This window comes from Elephantulus edwardii, unplaced genomic scaffold, assembly GCF_000299155.1.
Source record: "Elephantulus edwardii isolate Elephantulus edwardi_28Jun2011 unplaced genomic scaffold, EleEdw1.0 scaffold00141, whole genome shotgun sequence".
In the NCBI taxonomy this organism is placed as follows: domain Eukaryota; kingdom Metazoa; phylum Chordata; class Mammalia; order Macroscelidea; family Macroscelididae; genus Elephantulus; species Elephantulus edwardii.
The window spans coordinates 770,974-779,460 of NW_006399891.1; positions in this window are offsets into that span (position 1 = coordinate 770,974).

Genomic DNA, 8,487 nt, shown 5'->3' on the forward strand with positions numbered 1-8,487 from the left:
GACAAGGAAAGATTATAATCTGCTGTTCATTAGATTTCTATGAGTTGTAGTCAGTGGGATGGCAGTTTATAGCAGCAACAATGACGACAGCAACAACTAATGTCCATGAAAGCAACAATTGAGAAATCTAAAGACATTGAATTAAACAAATCTGCTTGAAGGAGAAAAATCTTCTTAAAATGTAAAAAAAAAAAAAAACCCAAACAAAACACCAAAACAACCCACCAAAGATGTCTGTCACTTTGAGAACTAAAGTGCACCTAACTTATGCTTTGAGTATGTTGCTAGGAGAAGCCACTCCTTGGAGAGGGACATCATGCTTGGAAAGGTGGCAGGTCAGTAAAAGAGAAGGAGACCCTCGACAAGATGAATTGACATAGTTACGGCAGCAATGGGCTCAAGTGTGTCAGAGAAGGCAAGGATGGCACAGGATAGGACAGAGTTCAGATCTGTTGTTCACAGGGTTATTGTGAGTCAAAAATGATCAATTTTATGATGCTGGTGAGAGTATTGACTATGCCATGAACAGCCAGTAGAACAGATCCACCTGCCTTTGTAGAAATACTGCATTAGTGCTCCTTGGAAGTAAAAATGGCAAGACTTTGCTGAACTTACTATTGGCACTTTATTAGGAGGGACCAGTTCTAGGAGGCCGACTTTGTGCTGGAGAAAGTATAGCATTTCAGTGGAATAAAAAGGAAGAATCTTCAAAGAAATGTCTTGAGACAGTTGCTACCACAATGTACTCGAACACAACGAGGAGTGTGAAGATGGAATAGACCTGAGCAGTGATTTGTTTTGTTGTACGTAGGGTTGCTATGAGTTAGAACTGACTTCATGACACCTAACAACAACAATTTGTTTTTAAATTGTTTCAGTTAAATATAAATTATTGAAATAGCTCTGGCATCCATTTCTTCCTGTTGTCATTATCTGGAACAAAGCAACAGTTCTCCAAAATGTCCATAGATAAATTTGTATCATCTGGAAACCTTTGTTGTTCATGTTGTTGTCATGTGCAGTTGAGGCGAAGCCCACTCACAGCCAACTTGCCAGTGAATTTTCTGAAGCTATAAATTGCACTGGAGAAAATGACCCATTTTCCTCTCTTGTAGCAGCTGGTGAATTCAAAGTGCCTATCTTTGATTTTGGGAGGCGTGCTGTTGCTTTTTGGTGTTGGTGATTCAGGGCATATTTCTTCTGTTAAATCCTTCAGAGAGATAAATCCGTTCACAGTGTCTCGATGCCTGCCCTCCCCCTTATGTGATCTTGTACGTTCTCTCTACTGGCTATTAAACCACTTGACTAACAGAGCAGTAAATGCTCAAGGGCATGTTAAATTTTTGTAGCCTGCTGAACTGAGTAAAATTTTTAATCAGATAAAAAGAATGGTAATTTTAAAAACACAATTGAATGATAAAAACATTATATTTTTGCAATCCTGTACAATTTGGTGGGTGGAGGGAGGGGGTAAAGGAAATAGAGATGATCTGGCATGGACCTGAGAAGACAGTAATGATGGGCATAGTTCAGTGGTGATAAATTTTATAAAGCATAATGCATGGGAATGATTGTGTGAAATACAATATGAATGAAGAATAGTGTGAAATTCAATGTGTATGAACTTTGTAAGCAAACCAGTATAAAATGAAAATGAAAAAAATATTATCTTTTTAATGGCTTATTAATTTTTAGCTTTTTGCATATTTTTAATTTTTTCCTATGAATAACTATATAAAATTTTATTCTCAAATTATATATATGTGTGCATGCGCGTGTGTGTGTGTGTGTGTATGTGTGTGTGTGTGTAGTTGTTGAAAGAGCCCATAGCTAACCCCAGTGGGTTTTCAGAGGCAGTAAATCACACAGAAGGAGACTGCTCATCCTTCTCACGCAGAGCAGTTGCCGAATTTGAACTGCGTGTTTGCAGGATGCATCACAGCTTCTTGGATTAACTTACCACGCCTTTATATTTATTACTGATCCAGACCCCACGCTCTAACATGGTCATAATCACAATGATACGGATGGAGAAGACTGAAATTAATTAAAGAAAATTCATTTTTCAATCCTTTCTGCACACATATGAAGAAATTTGGGGGTTATTTTATTAGATGTTACTCATAACATAAAAGGAATTGTAGAAAGAGAGCCTTTAGTGGCATTAAGAAAATAAGTCATTAATGTATTTGAAAGACTCCAGTGTATTGGCAATTGTAGCATAAACATATAAAAGACATAGCATTTTCCCTTGAGACAGCTGGTGGATTCAAACTACCTATCTTTGGGTTGACAGTACACTTCCTTACCACCAGGCCACCAGAGCTGGTACAACCACTCTGGAAAGCAGTTGACACTTCCTCAAAAAACTGAACATAGACATTCCATATGACCCAGCTATTCCACTGCTTGGAATATATCCCAAGAAAATGAGAACTGAGATAAAAATGGAAGCTTGTACAAGACTGTTCATAGCAGATTATTCACCATCGCAAGAACATGGCAACAGCCCAGATGTCCAACAACAAACGAATGGATTGAGAAGTATGGTATGGTACATACACATACATGCAAGGGACTACAGCACAGCACACAAGAGCAATGACTTTGTAAACTACTACCTAACTTGGGAGGACTGGAGAGCATTACGCTGAGTGAATGAACTCAGTCCCACAAGGAGAGATACCCTTGCCCTATCCTACGCCATTCCCACAATCTGAAACATGCTCGGACCCATTGTTTTTTGGTGGTGATTATAAATCTAACAATAAATGCTGTGGGTGGAACTCAAAATCACAACAACAACAAAACTGATATTGTCTGATCTATTTTTGTTGGTTCCAACATTTTGTTGTTTTAGGCGCTGTCTGGTAAGCTCTGATTCATTATAATCCTACATAGAACAGAAGAAAACCTGTCCAACCCTGCACCAGCCTCAAAACCATGCTGCAGCTTACTGTTGCACAGTGTCAAAGTGCTATGAGGGTTGTTCTCTCTTTTTCTGGCCCTCTATGTTTCTAAGCATGATTGTCCTGTTTCAGGAATATTCTCCTCTGTCACTATTGTCAAAGTAGTAAACAATGGCTTTTCATTCTTGCTTCCCAGGAGTGTTCTGGAGAAGTTTCTACCAAGAGAGATTTGAGATTTTTTTGGCAGTCCTTGGTATACTAAGTATCCCATGGTATATTTACCAACATTACAAATCAAAGGATTCCTCTATGATCATTCTTATTTATTGTCTAACTTACACGTACACATGAAGTAATTTAAATATTAAGACTTGTGTTAGGTCCACAGTAGTCTTTACAGTGAAATCTATGCTCTTTAAAGAGGTGATTAATAACAGATTTTCCCAATGTAATATGTTTGAGTTCTTGAATGTAATTTCCATAGATGCTCCTGGTGAATCCAAGTAAAATAAAAACATTCACAATTTTAATTTCCCCCATTTATTATGATGTTTATTGGTTCAGTTCATATTCTTACTGGAATTAATATTTTCCTTCCAAAATCCATGTGTATCCAGAAGCTGTTAATGTCATCTTACTTGAAAAGAGAATCTTTGCAGATGGAGCCAAGATATGACGAGATCACACTGGCTTAGAGAGGACCATGAGTGTGATGAATGGTGTCCTAATAAGAGAATATTTGAACAAATATACAGAGAGAAAAGATGGACATGGGAAGATGGAAGCAGAAAGTGGAGTAATGCAGAGTGCAAGGCAAAAAGTGCTGCTATATGTTGTCCACAGCCCAAAGAGGTTGGGAAAATCAAGTGGATTAAATTATTTTTTAGTTACTTTAGAGGGTTAATAGCCCTATGACTCTTTAATTTTGGATTTATAGATCCCATAAATCTCAGGATGTATAATTGTGCTCATGCAAGACCTATACATAGATCAACTAGCAGTTGTCTGAACAGAGCAAGAGAACACTATATGATTTAAGTTCAGGAAAGATGTGCATCAGGATTATATCCGTTCTTCACACTCTTCAAATTGTACACTAAGATAATAATTTGAAGAATTGGACTATATGAAGAAGAATGTATTATCAAAAATTGGGTCAAGACCCCTTTAAGATCCTGTGTGTATGCACATAACATAACCTTCCTTGCACAAAGTAAAGGTTTGAAGAACTTACTGGAAAAGATTGAAGATTACAGCCTTCAATATGGATTACATAGTAATATAAAAAAATCTTCACCACTGGACCAGATACAAATATCACGTTAGATGAAGAAAATATTGAAGTTATCAATTATTTTAGTTTACTTGGATCCAAAATAAATGCCCATGGTAACAGCAGTCAAGAAATTAAGACATGTTGCACTGGGAAAATCTGATGTCAAGGTCTAGTCCACAGTGCTAAATCAAGGGTATCAGTTTAAAGACTAGGGTGTGCATTATCCAAGCTATGGTATTTTTCAATTTCCCATGTATTTAAATGTTGGACAATAAATAAGGAAAACTGAAGAAGAATAACAATGCCTTTGAATTGTGATGTCTGCAAAGGCTATTGATTATGGAGTACCAAAAGAACAAAGAAATCTGGCTTAAAGGAAGAGTAACCAGAGTTTCCCTTTGAAGCAAGAATGGTGAAGGAATCAATCATTTAAAGTAGATAAAAACGGACTTTTTAAAAACCTCTGAAGACGATATTGCTTCTTTATAACATTTTAATTTATCATTATTGTTACATGGCATTGATTCACCTTCAACTCATAGTGACTGTCCAACAGCTCTGAACCCTGTCCTTTCCTCAGCCAGTCTCATTGGCTCCAACACACTTATCTCCACTACTCCAGTAACTGTGTCAATCCATCTCAGGTGGGGTCTTCCTCTCTCCTGTGCTGTCCCTCCACTCTTCCAAGAATGTTGTCCTTCTCAAAGGATTGGTCCATCTTGGTCACATGCCTAAAGTATATGAAATGGAACTTCAAAACCCTTGCCTCCAAGAAGGAACTTGGTTTCACCCTCTTCAAGACAGATCTATTTGCTATCTTGAAGACAATGGCCTGCATCAAGAACACCTTGGTCCCTAGACTTATATAATTACTCTTTAGGACTTTGGAGAGATATCTGTCAGCGACATCCCCAGTGCAATTTGTCTTTTGCTTTCCTGACTGCTAGTGCCGAGAGTGTTGACTGTGGAGCCAGGTAAGCTGAAATTGTTAACAACCCTAATACATTCTCCATCCATCATGGTGCTACTAATAGGCCCAGTGGTGAGAATTTTTCTTTTCTTGATGTTCAATCCATATTGGATACTACAGTCCCTGTCCTCCTTTCTACAGTAAATGTGTCAGCTCCTCCTCAGTTTCAGCAAGCAAGATTGTGCCATCTGCATAACTCAGGTTGTTGATGAGTCTTCCTCCAGTCTTGGTACCACATTCCTCCTCAGAGAAAGGACATATTCCTGACACACTCCTTTCCTAATTTTGAAACATGCAGTGTTTCCTTGCTCTGTTCTGAGGACTGCTTCTTGATCTAAGTTTTGCATGAGCACAATCAAATGTTCTGGGATGCCCATTCTTCTCAAGGTTAGCTGCAATTTGTTGTGATCCACACAAATGCCTTTACACAGTCAACAAAACACAGAGAGACATTTGTCTTGTGCTCTTTGCTTTCAGTCAAGGTATATATACAAAATGGACAACATCATACCTAATACCTACTGCTCAATAAAATCACAATTACATTCTTGATATTTTGAGATATCCTATCTTTGTATTTGTGGTATAAATAACTTTTCTCCTTGATCATATTGAAGATACTTTTAAAATGAGAGTTACCCAGAGCCTGAATTTGATTTTTTTATATACCTTAAGTATTGCAAATATTATGTTGCTCCTCCATATCTAACTTAAATGAAAGCAATATTAGTCTTAAAGCAATAAATGTACATATGTGTGATGAGATCAAATACTCTATTATGAATGAAAATCCTGCCTTGTTGGTTTTCTAAACATCTGTTGGTTTTCTAAACATCTGTTAGTTTTATCTGTCTGTCTGTCTATCTATCTATCTATTTATTTATTTATTTTTATTTCTCAGACAATGTAGCTGTGGACAATCTGTCCTATGAGCATGGAATAGTACCTAATTACTGGGATGGATAGCCAAAGGTCTTTGGCTCAAATCCTCCAGTCACGCCACAGGAAAAGATGGGCAGTCTTCTCCTGTATATATACACCCTGGAAACCCCAGAGATGGTGGCTGTGATTTGCAATCAATTTTATGGCAGGGGACTTGGTTTTCCTTTTATAATCTTGCATTTCTAATTTCAAGTGGAAGACTCTATGTAAGTTGTTGTTAAGTGCCATTGACTTGAGTACGACTCATAGTAAACCTATATACAAAAGATCTGAATCTTGTTCTATCCTGTGTCATCCTCGCACTTCCTGACACACGTGATCTCATTGCAGCAGTCACTGTGTCAATCCATCTGGTTTAGTGTATTCCTCTCCCTTCTCAGCATCATGTCCTTCTCCTAGCAACATGTCCAAATTATGTAAGACAAAGCCTCATCATTCTTGCCTCCAAAGAGCAGCACTTCAGCTTCATCCTCTCCAGGACATATCTATTTATTCTCTTGGCCGTCCATGGGACATTCAGTGCTCTTCTCCAAAACCACTGCTCAAAGCTGTCAATTCTTTTCCTGTCATCCTTATTCATTGTCCAGCTCTCAGATACTGAGCAAGTAATAGGAAAGAGTATGGCCTGAGTCAGACTTCCCTTCACCCTCGAAGTGACATCATTACTCCTCAATAATTTGGAGAGGTCCCTAAATGGAGATTTCCCCAGTGCAATGTGTCACTTTATTTCCTGACCGCTGGCACCAAGGGTGTTAATTGTAGATACAAACAAGATGAAGCTGTTGACAATTTCAAACTCCTCTCCATCCATCATGATGCTGCCTGTAGGTCCAGTGATAAGTATCTTTGTTTTCTTGACATTGAGATGCAATCCATACTGAAGGCGGCATTCTGCAACAAGTGCTTCAAGTCCCCCTCACTTTCAGCAAGCAAAGTTGTCTCATCTGCATAACACAGGTTATTAATGAGTCTCCCTCCAGTCCTTATGCCACACTCCTCCTCATAGAGTCAGCTTCTCAGATAATTTGCTCAGCATACAGATTGAGTAGGTATGGAAAGAGAATACAACACTGGCACACTCCCTTCCTAGTTCTAAACCCTGCAGTGCTCCCCCTGCTCCGTTCACGCAACAGCCTCCCGCTCAAGGTATAGGTTCCACATGATTACAATCAAGTGCTCTAGTATTACCATTCTTCTAAATATCAGCCACAACTGATTATGACCCACACAGTCAAACATCTTTACATAGTCAATAAAGCACAAATAGACACTCTTCTCGTATTCCTTACTTTCAACCAGGATCCATCTGATATCAGCAATGATATCCATGGTGCCTTGGCCTCTTCTAAATCCTGCTTGAACTTTTGGCAATTTCCTATCTATGTACTATTCTAGCCATTTTTGAATGATCATTAGTAGTATTTTGCTTGCATGTGATATCAATGATATTGTTCGATAGTTTCTACATTCAGTTGGATCACCTTTCCTGAGAATGGGAACAAGTATGCAATTTATTGGCCAGACAACTGCCGTCCAAATTTCCTGGCATAGAGTGGTGAGCGCATCCAAGGCTGCATCTAGTTGGTATCCCAACGATTCCTGGGTCCTTATATTTTGCCAGTCCCTTCAAAGTAGCTTCTACTTTCTCTTTCATTGCCATTGGCTCCTGTTTATATGGTACTTCCTGAAACTTTCCGTGTCAATCAATTCTTTCTGGTGGTACAGTGACTCTGCATATTCCCTTTACCTTCTTTTGATGCTTTCTAGATCATTCAATATATTGCCTATAGTATCCTTCAACATTGCAATGTGAGGCTTAAATTTGTTGTTCATCTTGAGAAATGTAGAGCGAGTTCTTCCCTTTATATTCTCCAATTCCAGCTCTCTGTAAATTCCATTATAATATATTGCTTTGTCCTCCTGATCTACCCTTTTGAAATCTTCTGTTCAGCTCTTTTACTTTGACATGTTTTCCTTTTGATTTGGCTTCTTGATGCTCCACTTTAATCTTTAGAGTCTCTCTGACATCCTTTTCCTTTTTTATTATTTCTCCTATATCTTTGTAATGAACTTTATTTTCTTCATAGATAATATCCTTGATATCATCCCACAGCTGATCTGGTCTTTAATTATTGATGTCCAATGCCTTAAACCTGTTTTTAAGATGACGATGAACTGTGTTTCTAATTTAAAGAGGAAGACTTTATAGCTGTGGCTAATATCTGGCAGAAAATTATGTATATGTATAGATGTATATAGGCAAGCTCTGGTGGCTTAGTGGTAAGAAATTGTACTGCCATTAATACAAAAGTGCACAGTTCAAATCTACTACTTGCTCCATTGTAGAAAGATGGACAACCTCTTCCTATATGACTTACTGCTTCTGAAAA